The sequence below is a fragment of the Sparus aurata genome, chromosome 14, assembly GCF_900880675.1.
Source record: "Sparus aurata chromosome 14, fSpaAur1.1, whole genome shotgun sequence".
NCBI lineage: Eukaryota > Metazoa > Chordata > Actinopteri > Spariformes > Sparidae > Sparus > Sparus aurata.
This window is the reverse complement of record NC_044200.1, coordinates 19,262,631-19,278,890: the sequence shown is the minus strand read 5'-3', so window position 1 is coordinate 19,278,890 and position 16,260 is coordinate 19,262,631. Positions and strand designations below refer to the sequence as shown.

General features: G+C 46.1%; 1 protein-coding gene across 11 annotated transcripts in view; it reads right to left on the bottom strand.

The window, feature by feature from the left end:
• ppfia2 (PTPRF interacting protein alpha 2) overlaps positions 1–16,260 on the bottom strand; it is a 180,175-nt gene that overhangs the window by 132,697 nt on the left and 31,218 nt on the right. The window lies entirely within an intron of this gene.

Sequence of the window (16,260 nt, the reverse complement as noted above, 5' to 3'; positions counted from 1 at the left end):
CAGACGCAACTACAGACAAAACTCATTACGTCATGACAGTGTGACTTGTATTTTGAAGTAAACGTGTGTGAAACGCCCTGATCCGACCTTCTCCAGTGATAGGAGGGCGGAGTGGCGGGGGCAGAGACGCCATTCACACAGTTACACCGTACCATCAAAATGATTTCAACATTTACAAAGAGTCTCCAAGTTGCCTTTTTGACTCGCAACACCACATGAACGCACTGTGACTTTCAGTAACCTCCAGAGAGACAAAGACGAAGTGTTTTCACAGAGAGAGGACGGTGAAGCTGGAAGAAGAAAAAGGAAAAAAGAAGGTCAAACACATCCTGTGGTTGCGCCGCATTCATCGGGAATCACATCGGAGGAGAGAGATATCATCTTCGCCTCCCTTACGATGGATTTCTGCAGGAGGAAGAGACGTTCAGCTCTCCGACTCCGCGAGTCTGAGAGATTTATTCATGAAGTCAGAGGCGTCGATATCAAACGGAGACGTCTAATTGTGATGTTTCATCCGCGGGAATAAGACAAACACCAAAACAGCCTTAATTATACAACAAGTATGCAACAACTCAAACTGCATCAGGTATATGTATTTATAAGCAGGAAGTGTGTGTGTGTGTGTGTGTGTGTGTGTGTGTGTAACGTGTGACTCCCATTACTGATGACCTCCATTTCCCCCGCTCGGCCCGTCACATGACGAGGCCTCTTAGTCACTTACACACCGATCCTGTCACATGCTCGTACAGTCGACGCTCAAGAAAAAACACACACACACACACACACACACACACCACTTCTGCACGTCAGCCCACCTCCCCGGAAAAATGTCAGCCTCCTCACAGATACATCCTCTCCACACACGCCGCGCCGCTTGGCATTTAAATATCAGCGTCGGAGCGGCGAGAGTCTCGGCTTCCAGGTGCTTAGGATGCAGAGTTCATACGGGAGGTGTCAGGCTGCGGCGTGACGGCAGCGAGAGCCGCAGTGGGTCGTGTGTTACCGCGCATAATGTATATCAAACACCGGAGCGGACTCGGACTTCAGAGGTCGGGTTTGATCCTTTATTTATCTAGAAGCCGCTCTGTTGGCTGCTCGAAGTCTGAGTTGATCCAATGAGACTACAGAAACAACAGTGAGTTATTAGAGGTTCAAGCAAACACGTGGATGCTGCTTCATTTGTTTTTTTCCTCATAAGCTACTATGTTTAAGGACACCAAGTGCTGCTTTATACTTTGAGACTCCTTAAAGACTATTTGTCTATCAGGATGAGTGTTTTTAGGGATGCAAACTTAATTGCAATTTCTTTTTTTGTCGATTGTCAGCTGCCTTAACATTCGATTATCCATTAATTACTCGAATGGTTCGATGGGAAATGTACAGATGTATAACTCTGTGACTAATGATTATACACGAGCGGCCCAAGCTATAGATGCATTAAAGATTTAAGATTAGATCAAATATCTGTTGTCTCTGTAGGGAAATTCCTTTTAGTGCCATATGTTTAAACGTTGCGTACGTATAAAAAAAAACACAATTTCCTGCACATAAACAGCCTCTGAAATGATCAGGTGGACACGAAATACCAAGTGAGAGATGCAACCTTTAGAAACTACTTAATTTTTTACGTATTTACGTTGGAGGAATCATTATCATTCTTCTCTGCTCGTGATCTTTGGTTTGGATCCTGAACAGCGGAGCACTTTGTTTCACTCTGAGCTCTACAGATTAATCATTGACCGTCCGCCTGACGTTTAATGATGATGACTGAGATACTGCCACAGTGCTGATGATGGACCACAGGTACACGTGCCGGCGCTATAAATAGCCACAGCCGTGAGAAACGCTCCCGCGTAATGACGGCTGTGATGAGCGGTGGAACGGGCACAGGTATGGATATGTGAAGGGAGGTTTAAGGACAAAGCTACATCCAGCTGTGCACCTGCGCCATTTGGAGAATGCCGGTTTTAGTAGTGCATGTACAGATTTTCTCCATCTGGCGCCTGAACTGTCAAGATTCAAGATAGAAACATATTTGATGGATCAACACGTGACTGTGTGATCCAAAACTCTGCTGCCGACTTGCAGCCGAGGACAGCAGTGACCTCGCTGCTGTTGCATCGGTGAGAGCCGGCTTGTGGCCTCCTCAACAACCTCTCCTCCTCTGTGCAAATCGCTTCTGGAGCAAGTTCAGTGTTTTTTGCCTGACAGCCGCTGCTGAGTGTCGACGATTTCCTCCTGCCCACACTGCGCCGGCCCCGGTCAAAACCGGCGACCCTTCAGCCGCAAAGTCGCTTCTCTGACCCCTACACTCCCACTGCGCCCTCAGACTTTTGTTTGCAGCAGCTTGAGCTGTCTGGTGTTTCTTTTTCTTTTTTTTTTTCTTTTTTCTCTTTCGCCTGAGGGGCAGAGCTGGAGAGTTTACAACCAGAGAGCCGTGCGACTTTTGAATTTGCAGACGTGAAGCGCGATGAATGCGAGGTGAGGCGAGGCGACGTTACTACTCCGGTCGGCGTTATCACACGTACGCGTACAGACTCTGCTGCAACCACTCGCGAACGTATGAGTGTGTGTGTGTGACGGAGAGAGAGAGAGAGAGAGAGAGGGAGACAAAAGTGCTCTGTGCTTCGCCCTTGTTGAAGGGAGAGATGAGATGTGTCTAAACAGAGATGGTGACATCATTTCTTGGCAGGCGGCTCCAGGGAGACCGCGGTGCCTGGGCCAGGGACATGCGCTCATCCAATCATAAAATGAGCCACTGTATCTGTGTGTGTGTGTGTGTGTGTGTGTGGTTTTGTGCATGTGTGTGTGTGTGTGGCCCGCTGTGGCCAGGTCAGTCAGCACATGCCTCCCCACAGCGAGCCCTTAATCAAACAGAGGGAGGTCAAACCCACGAGAAGGAAGCGGGGGAGTGTACAGTGTGTGTTACTGTAGTGAACACGCGCGTCCTCTGCTTCGACCGCGACGCTCGCATGTCTGAGTGCGAGATCATGGCGAGAACAAGGGCGCGTGTACGCTGCGAGCGCGAGAGTGAGAAGGAAAGACTGCGTGTCTCATGCGCAGGACAGACGATTGACCAGCGAGGAGGGGAGAAAATAAAAATAAAAAAATGTAAGAAGTGCATGTGAAGTGCAAGCAGGAGAGAGAGACAGCGAGGGAGCAGTGGGTGTACGTGAGTGAAAGCGATGGAAAAAAGAGTGCCCGATCTGTGTGTGTGTGTGTGTGTGTGAGAGGGAGATATAGTGCTGGCGGTAAGGTGAAAAGGATAAAGACAAAGCGGGGAAGAATAAAAAGCAGGGGGGGAAGCTGGGTCATGTTGCCTTATGTAATTTACAGGTCAACGTTGTGTGTTGTGTGTTTTTTTCGGGAAGCTGAGCTCTTCGGGGAGCCTCTGAAAGGAGCGCTGATAACGCCGTGTTTGGATTCGGTTCCCTTCTATCCAGCAGACGTCGTTCTTTGCGCCCACCGTATCCGAAATTTGACCCCGAGCTTCGAGAATAATCTGTGAAAATGTGTTTTCTGTAAACATGTAAATTATGGAGGAGCTCCCGGATCGGGAAGAGCCAACTCGACTGAAAGCCAGGGTAGAAGCGTATTAACTGCATTCTTTAAGATGGCCATCAGGGGGCAACGCCACTGGTTTCTCACATGTAAGCTTATGAGAAAATGACGCTACTTCTGACTTGATTTATGACCTCGGTGAGCAGTTTCCTGATGAGTTTATGCTCTCATTGACTAATTCAAGTCTTTGTCAACGCAGCGTGATGCTCATTTAGTAAATTATTGTCCCATTAAGTAGGAAAATAGATGATAAAGCAGGGTAGGCTTTAGGGCGCTGTCAAGCCGCTATCATGGCGTGTATTCGGGTTCTCGGTCAGATCCAATTAGTACTGTCAGCACCCCTAACTTCTTGTCCAAATATGTTCACTTCAGGCTCAAAAAACAACATGGGAGAGGCCATAACGCCAAACTCCAGGCTTCAAAACAGTCGTTCCCAAACAAACGGGTGATGTCACGGTGGGTGCAACTGCTGAATAGTGGCTGAAATGCTCAAATAAAAGAAATCACAATAATTTGGATGATACATTTAGAATATTACAGAGATTAAACATCCTTTTATGTGTGAAATAGGTGGAAAACTGCAGTTTATTTCGTACATTTTTGGCATCAGATTTAACATTCGAATATGGGACTCTAACCCCGATTTCAGCAAATGTAGTTCATCCCTTTATCTGCAGGAGAAAGAACGACGAGAGCTCTCTTTTCCTTTCCTTTCATTCTTTGCCACAGAATTAGCTCTCGCGTCATCAATGACTGCACGCACACCTCTTACACACCTAGTAACCACATACACACACACACACACACACAGAGCATCGAGCTCCATTAGCTCGTGCCGCCGACAACGCGTTTCGCAAAGTCACATTTCCCATTAGGTTCCTATGGCTCAGCGTGGCATTAGAGATATAAAAGGCACAGTGGATTAGACAAACTCATTAGCCTTTCACCATGACTCATTTCCATACAGCACGGAGACCAGTCTTGTAGCAGCGACAAGAGGGTTTTGGATTCTGTAAAATAGGACATAAAATATATATATTCTATATATATAAAATGTGTTTTTTGTGTCAATATCTTTTGCTAGCGATTGCATCCTTTAGCCCGATTAGCCACATCGGATGTTGCATCGTAACAACAGAGCTAGCTACGTTAGCCAATGGCAGCTTAAGCCCGAGAACTCTACGTGTGATTCTCCTCTCCGCTGATTTCATCCGACAGTGGCGGCAGAGACGTAAAACAGAACCATGGCAGCACCAAGTGACACCGGAGAGATGGATCGGGCGCGGTGACGGAGGGGTGGGGGGACGCGAGCTCACGGGCAGCAGGAAACTGTGAATGAAATGAACGAACAGAGGAGAGGGTATTCGTGGGAAGCGGTCCGATTCCATTTGGTTTGGTGTGTTCTCTACAGTTCGCGAGGACTGTGTGGTTTTTTTTGGACACCTCCTTATGGCGTGCAGCACACTGTCGAGTCACTGTGTGAAGGTCAAGGACGCACTCTGTCTCTCCCCCTCTCGCTCATCAGTTACCCACTGGCCATCTGTGCCCCGGTGTCTCTCTCTGCGTTCCTCCACTGACCATGTAAAACTCACAGTGTTACAAAAATAAAAAAATACATCACATCCTGATGGTGTTACCGCTCTGGAGCTGGTGGTCACAGCCAGAGAGGAGCGTCACCCTGCTGGAGAACAGGCACTGATAACACAAGAACAGTATTTGGGGTAGCAGCACATTAATTATTGTCCCTTTTCAGACCGGCGTTGAACGTTTTATTGTTAAATTAATTGAGAAATATCAGCTTATTAAATAGTTATGATTATAAATAAATCACATACTGGCTAGGGTCGTCCACTTTGAGTGCGATAGCTATAATTTAATGGGTTAATTTAGACCTTAAAGGGATTTTGAAGTGATTTATGTTCGCAGATTCCATTTCTAACCCAACGTTAGCTACTGTTGCTACTCGTTAGCGTAACGGAGAGAGATACTGAGAAGAGGCACTCGAGAAACTTTGGACCCTCTGGAAAAATCTAACCAGAGTCCCTCACACAGACTTGGAGAGGCACCCTGTTACAATCTGCTAAAATATGACCAATAAAAAGTCATTTATACATGAAAAGTGCTGCAATTTTGTTACACAGAGCCAGTTTAGATCACATACTTAATTCAGAAAGCATGTTAGCATATTAGCTTCAAGATCACTCTGTTTCTACAAACGTAAAGCTGCATTATTTTGGCCACGTATGTGCAGGAGAACCCTGCAACAAGCTGAAAAACACAAATGTCTGACATAAAAACACATCTGCCTTATAAATGTAAAAAGCTAATATGTTAGCGAACAGTTGTTTATTTACCCATTTGCAGTGGATAGCTAACTTCCCCGTTCATAACAACATACAATGGGTACATCTCTTTACAAATCACTGATTTCAATTATATTGCTGCTCAATGTTATGCATAACTGGCGGCTCTTTGAGTGACAGTTAGCCGCTAGCTGTCTAGCTAGGTGTAAAGCAGCTATTAGCAAGGAGTTAAGGGGAGAACTGCCAAAATGGCGACGACAGAAACGTACAGGTGACCTAACAGAGACATGTTTTATCCTGCTTTTGGTCTCCAACTATTCCTTAGAATACCTAGATGCTGCCGCGCTAAATGCTAAATGCTAAATGTTAACCAACCAGTCGCTAACCTCATCTGTGTGCACTTCAGTAGTAAACATACAGCGTGTTTTCCTTCTCAAAGCCAATAAAACCAAAACAAAAGGCCAAGGAGAACTGAGGGGTAAAGCAGAGATGGTTTAAAATCTTCTCTGGAGTTCATAACTACGTCTGCCCCCTTTCATTATGCACAGTCATTTAAATCCATTGTTATTGATTAGTGCAGCTTTAAAGACTTCGCTGATGAACAGCTCCACGGAGCTCGACACACATCCTCTATCAAACAAGACAGTCGAAGCATTTTATTATTCTCCTTTCCACCTGTTTCTGTCGGCGCATCCGTCACATGTTCTGCCATCCGTGAGTTTCTGTAACCAAAGTCTGAGCTCCCCCCCCCCCCCCGAGCGTTCCTCTCCCCGCGCTGGCTCGATGCGTCGACACGCCGTCCAACGATTTCTCATTACGATGATTAGTGCGCACCTTCCAACATTTAGGCTGGGGGGGTTGGAAATCGATGTCTGTGTTGTAGCAGGAAAAAAATGCTCACAACGAACCGCGATCCCTGCAGCGCCGCGCTTCGAAAAAGCAAAAACATTTCATCAGCGGTGATTTACGCTGACACCATTTCACCTGGCTCGTCTTCGGAGTAATTGAACAGTTAGTTCATGACGCGACGGCGCTTGCATCTCTTTTTTCCAGCGTGCTGTTTTGCAGCGTGACACTCTCGACCGTACTTCTGACAAATACTACAAACTACTTTACGTGTGGAGCTTCAGTCGGGAGAAGAACACAGTGTGGTTTCACAACAGGCAGAAAAGAACAAAACACAGCCGAGATGCAGGAAAAATGACAAAATAGTCCTCCCACCACGATAATAACACAACAATGTGTCCTTGGTGTCTTTCTTCTGCTCTTAAGTTTACCCTTGAGTACCTGTTTACAACCCCATTATCTTCTTCTACATCCCTCTTACGTTTGCCCATCGCCATGGTAACCCAGACTCCCTCCACCCCGACCCGTCTCTGTGGTAACCTTTCGATGCTCTCAGGGATACAAGGTAGGTCTTTCATGCCAAGGTGACTGAAACCCCCCTCCTCCTTCACATATAACTGTAAGTCTAGGCTCACCCGGAGGAGCCGTACCTGTGAACGCAAATGTCGGCTTTATTTGCCCCCCCGGAGAGCAGAGAATCGTCCGGAATGGGTTCACAGCGAGAGATTGAGCATGTGGATGACGAGTGAAGCGTGCAACTGCCGCTTAACCACAAAAAAAAAACACAAGTATGAGTGTGTGAAGAAAAAGAGCAATTCTGCACGACGACGACGACAACAACAAATGTGGTTCAAGTTGATGCCGAAATTGTCCGTCAGATCCAGGGGAGAGCAAGCATCACATCCTGCCTCGTGCATGTTCCTACCACGTCATCGCCCCTCGCCCGAACCATACAGAGTATTTCTGACCCGTGTGGACACGTCTGACCCGGACAATCTATCGTCGTGTGTTGCATGTGCGAACCAGCAAATGTGGATGATATCCTGATCCGATTATGTTTATTGTCCGGAGTCCATATGTGAAAGGGGCTTATGGGTGTTTGGGCAGGCGTGAACACAGTAACCGAGAGGAGGTAGTCTTGGTCCGACCCAGAACAACTCTGAAGCGGTTTGTTTGTGGTGGGAACCGTGATCTGACCCTCGATCCCACCAAACCACCAGGTGTTCCACGCAAGTTTGAGCTAATGGGCTTCTGTAACTGGCGGTGCTTTTCATTCTGGGATGCAGCAGAGCATGCAAACTCTTGTTTCTTTAAGTACTGCAGCAACTAGTTGAGTATTTTCAAGATGTTTTCTCGCATTCGGACCGTTGCGCAAATGCCAACTCTGCTGTTGCTCCATGGTAAATAACATAAAGTGGCAATGTTTCTCTCATAGAAACAAGCTACAGGTCATTAAAAATGACCTACTTCCTGTATTTTCTTTCTTGCTTTCGCCCCGGACACATCTGACCAATAAGCAGAGTGAACGTATTGTTTGATTTTTTTCTCAAATCTGTGCAAAAAGAAACCAAAACTGAGGGGACAAGGCTCTTACGTTTGAGAACTAATCAACTAATTCAGACCAGAGCAAACGAAAAACAAAAAACAGCAGAACGTGGAAACAAACAACCAGAGAGCGCGTCAGAGAAATAAAAAGGTACCAGATTCAGGAAACAAAGCCTGAACGCTCCTCTAGGAGACTATTAATACTTCAACTATGAGCCAACATGTCTGTAATCATCACACAGACCCACAAAAACCACCGCAAATCCCCCTCACCTCGCTCTGCTGTCCACTGTATGTGATCTCACTTCCAAACTAGCGAGACAGTCCACAGAACCTCTCCTCAAAAAGAGCCCAGAAAACCGACCCGGCACGCAAAAACAAAAGGCCTGTTAAACGCTGCACAGTTATCAGAGTCTGCGAGGTCCGACTTCAAACAGCAACAACATGTCAAACAGGATCTGAAGATTTCAAGCTCTGAGAGAAGAAGTCAGTTTAAAGTGGTTCGCGTGTGGGAAACAGCTATTTTTAGACCCTGGAGACATTTTCTAGATGAGAGGAGTTATGAAAGAGAGCTATTATCAGTGTGACAATCACACGCCACACTGGTCGGGGTTACGCGCATGTACGGATATGAAAACCTGACGAACACTTCGGGGGCCTTCGGCTTCGCTTCAGTGATGTTGGTATTTCAGGAAACGAGGACGACGGCGACAAAAATCTGAATGAACTTTTCTCTCGTTTCTATGCAAATATTATGTTCTCAGTGTTTGTGGAAGTTGTGAAAGCTGTCGTGAGCTGTTGTGTTCGGCGGCACTTCTGAATAATCTGTACCACAGTCAGTCGAGACGAACAAGAGACTGTTTGCCTCCCAGCGTCTGATGTAAGTGTCACAGTGTAAAATAAAACAGCTGATCGATGTCAAATTACACTAAAATATGTCTTTAGTTTGAGAACAATTAGTCCAGCTTGGGGAGTAAAGGAATACATGTAATGGGGATCAAGTAATCAGGATACAAGAGAAAGGTCACTGCTCTTCTTAAAAGTCACTAACGATGTAATTAGATGACAGATACAATTACTAACAGGATTACAGTGACAAAACAAAGAATGATTGAGTGATGAGTTTGTGTACTAGTCATGTGCACACATGACGACTGAGTAATGACATGATGGAGGTAACAGAGTAATTGAGTTACATTACTTTGATTTTGTGATACTTTGATTAAGTTACCGACTACATTTACAGCAGGTTATTAAAGAAACCCTCCCAACCCTGCAATACGTAATGAAATGGAATGTAACTAAGTATATCTACTTAAGTAATGTACTTTTGAACAATTTGGAGGTACTGAGTATTTCTACTTTCTGCTATTTTATACTTTTTTTACTCCACTACATTATTTGTTGACTTGAGTTACTTTGCAGATTGCGTGCCCCATCAGAGCAAAAGCAGCACAGTTTTTAAAATTAATTAATTTCAGGGAAAATACTGATTATAGGTTGCCGATTATGTAATCTATTACATTTACTTTAACTTTGACACTTTACAATCAGATACTTTATGTTTCTGCGGATGACTTTCACATCACATTATTATGCCAGTACCGAAGACATGAACACATTTGGTCAAACCATTACAGAGCTCCGTGAACGGAGATATAGCATTGACAGCTAACAGCATGGGGGATTAACTAACATACCTGTTTGTTGACATCGGTGTGTTCCGGTAGCTAGACCAAACTAGTCAATCCCTCGAGCGTGCGCTTACTCCCTCACTGGCGTAGACGGAAACGTATTCCAGCATTTTCGTGTTTCGGTTCATAATGTACATGTCCATGTTGCAGCCTGTCATGAGCCATGAGCCTTACAATAGCCTGTTAAGCCTGTTAAGTGCACGCTCGACGGATTGACTAGTTTGGTCTAGCTACCGGAACACACGGATGTCAACAAACGGTATGTAGCTGCTTGCACAAACACACTGTTTTAACTACTTTTGTATTAATTTTGAGTCATACACGCTACAGTGCTGTGTGCTAAGGTGTCTGCTGATGTTGCATAACTTTTGGTGTGAGATGTGGAGCATGTTAAGACGCTTAAGTCACTTCAGGGTTACTTTTTCACAACACCACCTCCTAAATGTGAAAAACACGACGTGTTTGGGTTTAAAACAAGATATCACTTTCTGCTCCTCCGTAGAAATTAAGATAATTATCAGCTAAGAAACTGGATTGTAGCTCGTTTCCCTCGAGGCTCAGACTCACACTGATGCTTTGTTTAGAGACTCGCGCCTCTGAGTCACCACACGGAAGATTATCAGTTATCAATCCGGATGATTCTCGGAGCCCCGACGTGTCGTACGAGGAACTCGTCTAGATAACCAGCGGCTGGTGACGCTCGTCGGCGTCGTCAGGTACAATGGATGCAGTGATGCGACCGGGCTCGGTGATGTCACCGCACCAAAACTCACAAATATGGAGTCAAAACCGATTATTTCCAGTTGGAATGCTGTTTAAACAAAGCTTGGTATTATCACACGCCATATTTAAACATCACAACGCAGCAGCGTCACCTTCAGATGGTTTAGACTCAACTCGCTCGTGACATCAGCGACCATCACTGACACTGTGGTATTCTCTCTCCGTCGACTGCCCTCCTCCTCCTCCCCTCTCTCCCGCTTCTGTCACGGCTCGTCTTTGTTCCTCTCTCTCTCTCTCTCTCTCTCTCGAAATATCTCTGTTTGATCATTCAAGCCTGGAGGAGGTCGCCGATCACATGGTGCACGAGAGGGGTCAAGAGGAGACGGGGAGTTAAGCTTCGAAATGAGATTCGATCACCGACTCTGCATCTAATGCCGGTCGTTCAGCAGAATAGGGGGGGGGGGGGTCTGTTTGGGGGCTGGGTCACGATATGGTGACCTCATTGCGACCAAATAAGTGACATTTTAAAAACGTGCAAAAATGACTTTCCAGCGTTGTTGACCGGCAGAGATCAGCCGGTGCTGTGGATCTTTTAAGAAAGCTCATTCGTAGGACGTCAGAGAACGCCGGCGATCACCTGTTTCCACCAGCGTCTGTGTGCTAATCTAATCAGTCCTCTTCTTCGGCGTACACCTCCTCCCGTCTTCTATCCCCCTTCCCTGCGTCTGTGTCTATCTGCCAGTGTCTCACCAGAGGGCGGGTTGGATGGTTGGTTGGTTGGTTGGTTGGCTGCGACCTATTTTGCAAAGCAGAAACTGGAGCTGTCAGTCATGCAGCTGTGCGTCACATCGCCTCACCAGCCGCTGAGAGGACGCTGCTGCCTCACTCCGGCCCCGGCTTCTTCCTCCCCGCCGCACCAGAAGCTTCAGCGCCGGATGATATTTTTAAGCCGTCCTCCCCACAAACACACACACACACACACACACACACACACCTCCGGGTCTCTTCCCCTTTCGACATAAACAAGAAACGAGGAGGGGAACTCTCTCTGAATAAAAAATAATAAATTAAATCTAGTAGCTGTTGCATAACGCTACGAGCAGGATGTCTGCTGATCATCAAGTGGCTCCTAGTAGGTACAAAAAAAAAAAAAAAAGACTCAGGCCTTCCTTCATGTCCAGTGGCTCCATTAGCGCAGGAAAGGTGGCGCTTACGTTCCATTAGCCCCAGAATAAATGGAGGCTGAATTATTGAGAGCATCTACCCCGGCGGACGACGGCCGATCCATTAACTAAACAGGATCCGGTGCCGGCAGGAGGCGGCTTCAGGAGAGCTACTCCTTTACCCACAGCTGCATTCACGTCGGCCGGGCACGTTAACGTCAGGCCGGAGCTGAGATATGACTAAATTTTAAAAAAAGACGAAACGAGACATCAGGCAGAGGGACAAGTCTGTGCATGTCGGACGATTCCGGGGCAGAAACTTCACGTCTAACTGGAATATTAAATGAATCTTTTATTGATACGGCGGAAGATTAAATCACCAGAGAGACGCGGAAGGTAACTACAGACTGGTGGCTCCCGGCCTCACTGACTCGTGGCCATTCGATACGAAGCCGCATCGACTTGTAAACTTGAATATGCTAAACCTGAGGTGTACTTTAAATCTTTCTACAGACTCCTAAAATCCTCTAATAAATCTAAATATTTCACAGTTTCGTCCATCCATCCTGAGGATTTTGGAAAGCACTGGTACGTTAACTTTTTCTCCCGAGCACAGGCTCCCTCCATCTGTTGACCTTCATCAATCTACGCTCCGCCTCTTTCACTACATTCGGTTGGATTTCATCACTTTCAGTGGAGAGCGCGACACGTAAATCTGTCAATAACTACGATGAACATTTCACACGGTCACAACAGCGTCCACAAATATGTCTCCCACTGTTACTTCCTCAGTTTTTATGTCCTCACAAATATCTTTAACTCCCCACTCTGGCTTGATAACGGAGAGCGGTTACGGCTCGAATGCCAAAATAATCACACGCTGGAGCATACTTATTTTATTCTGAAGCGCTGAAGTGAGCAAGAAGTCGATACTTTTTTTTTTTTTTTTTTTTTGATGCTTCTTGTGTCCGGCTGCTGCGGCGTGATGATATTGACTGGAAACAAATATTCATTCATTTTACAGCAACCTCGGGTGAGGATTGCGTTCGTGGGAGTGTGAATGTGGGAGTGTGTTAGTGAACGCCGGCCACTTTTTAGCTTGAATGTGCGGAGTCAGGTGTGAATGGGAGGCAGAGGAAGAGTTATGGGCCGATAAAAGTCCGAACCGCTGTCGTCGGCAGCGGATCGTTCTCCCATCACACTCTGTCTCGATCGCTATCGTTCGGAAAAAATCTCTACCCTCTCGCCTTTTTTTCTTTCCTTTCTTTATTTCAGTCGGGGGAAACCGAAACACCTGCTGTATCTCTGTCCTCTCCTTCCGTCGTGTGAAAGTGCACGGCGCGAAAAAAAAAACAAAAAACACAAAGAGGAAACCATCAATGAGCGCTGTCACACTGATGGCCAAATATAGACGCGCATCACAGCGGCAGCGATATCTGTCACAACAACTGCTCATCAAGCCTCAATGACAAAACGAGAGCACAATTAGTCGTCTCGGGGGCTGATTGTGTTCTTAGACAACCGCTTCAGTTGTTGTATCGCAGCCGCAGAGATATTTGAGCTGCGGAGATGAGAAGGAAACATTTTTTATTTCATGCAGGGGGGCCTGATGGAGCTGATACAGCTGCTCAGCCACGGTGGATGTGTGTGTGTGTGTGTGTGTGTGTGCTGCTGTTCGCTAGTTAGCCCAGTTAGCCTCGGAGCTCGAGGTGCACAGAGGAAGTGTTGCCGTTTCAGACCTGGACAGGCTGAGGCTAGCTGGTTAGCATGCTAACATCAGTCGTCATGACGTCACGACTGTTTGAACTCTATTCGCATGCTGTTGATGATTTTAGACAACTAAAATGTTTGCATATTGCACCTTTAATGACGCCATAGCTGCATCTGAATACCAAAGCAGTTTAAGGGACACGTTCACCCAAAAGTAAACCTGTCATCATCTACTCAGCCTCATGCTGATGGAAACGTCAGGTTATGTTTTATAGTACACAAACTTTTATAAGATGTTTTCGTTGTTTTTTTGCGTTTTAAAACAAGTCCCCATCTACTTCAGTTCACTTCAGAATGCTGCAACGCCATTTAGCTGTGAAGCTTCAGGAAATAGGACTACAGATCTTCCCCGTTGACTTTCTGTCGACGTGAAGGGCGAGTAGAATTACCAAATTTTTCTTTTCATCTTTAATATTGCTGTCTTGAAGTTTGTAATATCAATATTAGTCCATTCTTTTATGCATCTTTACCTCACACTATCCCAATTTTATGCACGCAGCACACATCCCCCTCCCCTTTTTATTTATCCAGCCACCCACATGTGCGGTTCGACCACCTCCAGCTCCCTTAACCTTTAAAATATAGATTGCATTACTGCGGTTTGCACAAGCGCTCTTTGCCCCGAGCTCATTTCATCCGTTTCTCTTCCTGTGGAATAAACAACCTCCATTATGGAAACCCTCACGACAAAATCAGCTGCTTTTATGGCGTTCACGTGCAGGTCAGAGGTCATCCTGCATTTTTTCAACTGACTGCTCACTGAGTCTTGAGGTTCTGGGAGCATCGGCGGTGTCTGGCTGCATCGATCCGTTCAGGAAGTAGAACTCGCTTGACAGCTGTGTCATCGCATCACTACAGAGGAGCGTTTTAATATAAGCAGGTCTATAAGCAGGAGACATACGTCACGTCACAGTTTTCATGAATGAAATCGACTCATCCAGCATTTAAAGATAAACACAGAGCAGACAGAATCTGTCTGGCAGCCATAAACATGCCTGCGCTGCAAGTCTATCATAACACGGACAAGAGGATTGACATGGAACATACTTGCTTACTAATCGCAACTCCAGGGAATCTGTGATCAGCCGTGCATTTGTCTGCATATTACATGACTAGCGCTGTCAGAGATGGAGGGGAGATTGCCTCAGATTGGCCAATCAAGATGCTAATTAGCTGCATTAGGCATTTCAGCGGCAACGCCAGAGCCAAAGGCAGCAGATTAAAAATGAGCCGCTGCTCATCTATATTCCCCGCGCGTTTCGAGGGGAAGGAATAATAATGTACACAGAGTTATGAACTCAAACGAAAGAGGTTCAATAAAAAAAAGGAAACAGTTCACCGTCCCCTGAAGCCATCAAGTCATTTAAAGGCATCCATAAAGCACGAGACGTGTGATCCTCACATGCTGCAGCGGTGCAGCGGTGGGCCTCCCAGTCGGAGGAGAGCCTAATGGCTTCAGTCAAATGCTTCTTTGTTGGAAACAATGGAAACGTTTTGCTTTAGAGAGAGACAGCCTGAGTAATTCACTTAGCGGTGTGCTGTATGAATAGCCGGAGCTTCTTCTGCAGCACTGCAGCAACTATCTGGACACATATACCCCTGCTATAACATGGACCAATCTGCAGGGAGCTGTCATGGCGATAAGGCACTTTAGAGGGACACCATGTGATTACAATTTTCCTGTATTTTCCAAAGGAGGCACAAATGTGAAATTCATCCACCGAGAACTAACAGGGGTAAAATTGGCTTTGATTGGGTGCACATCTGCCGCTTCCTCCATCTGTGAAGCAACACGGAACACACTGCAGTGATTGTTGGAATTTACTTACTGGTACACAAAAACTCAAATCAATTTCGTCTGCAGAGTGCGTCCACGTGTGTGTGGACGAATGTATCTGACTATGAATACTCCAAAGGGTCTCAAGGTCAAGTTCTGAGATGATGTAACACTTTTCATCCAACACAGTGTGACAGTATGGACGAATGACAGATTCCCTGGATCTGCTGAACTAGTTGCCACACTTTACCTGCCAACTTTCTTGCTTTAACTGATTGCACTGTCTCCCTTTTACAATGCTATTCGTTTTGCTGGAAAAAGTTATGGTTGAATCACGGCACAAAAGCAGGAAGAGGCATTGTTTTCCTTGGTCCCCTTCCCCGGGTAACAACTGAAAAAGTAAAAGAACTCCACTGATGAGGGGGCGAAGAAGGTGACGGGGGAGTGATGGATACCGAGGTTAAAACGAGAGTGAACAGACGGGCATTCGCTCAATGGAGAGCGCAGGTGTTGTGTCAAAGCCTCCGACCTCGCTGGAATGTGTCTCCGCTTCCATCAGGACATGAGAAGGTTCTGGCTAAAACTGGGAATCTTATGGCTGTTTTTTTGCTAGCAATGTTGCTAACGCGTTGTTTGTGATAGTGCAGCCAACACCAGCAGCAGTTACTTCACTTCCTGTTTTATTTTGTAGCGTTATCCTAGGCATTCCAGCTTGTTTCACTTCCTGCCTTTGTTCACTTTCCATTCACCTGTTTTCAATTATCCAATCAGTGCTTTCAGAACGTATACTACCTTCCACCACAATTCGGAAGCCAGTATTTTCGAGTCGCCATTCACGACTTCCGATCTAACTGCGTCTCGGTGCGTTTGCTCGGGAA